Here is a 330-nt window from a genome sequence, read left to right as displayed (position 1 = left end):
AAGATGAGAATTTTCAGATATTTCCATTGGCTTTTGGGATCGTAGATGCTGAAGATGAACCTTCTTGGGAATGGTTTTTCACAAAATTGGCTAGTTTTGTAGCTAGTTTTGTATCTGATGAGCAGCCTCTGGTGATAGTCTATGACCGGCACACGGCCATTAAAAGTGTGTGTGATAAGGTGTTTCCTTGGGCAACCCGAGAAATATGTTATTATCACCTTCAAGATAACATTGTCAAAAAGTATAAAGGGAAACATCTCATGTACTTGGTGAAAGGGGCTGCTTATGCTCACACGGTTTACGATTTTGACCGGTACATGGCTGAGATAC

Source organism: Brassica oleracea, chromosome C2 (genome assembly GCF_000695525.1).
Source record: "Brassica oleracea var. oleracea cultivar TO1000 chromosome C2, BOL, whole genome shotgun sequence".
NCBI classification, from domain to species: domain Eukaryota; kingdom Viridiplantae; phylum Streptophyta; class Magnoliopsida; order Brassicales; family Brassicaceae; genus Brassica; species Brassica oleracea.
Note: the sequence above shows the minus strand (reverse complement) of the source record.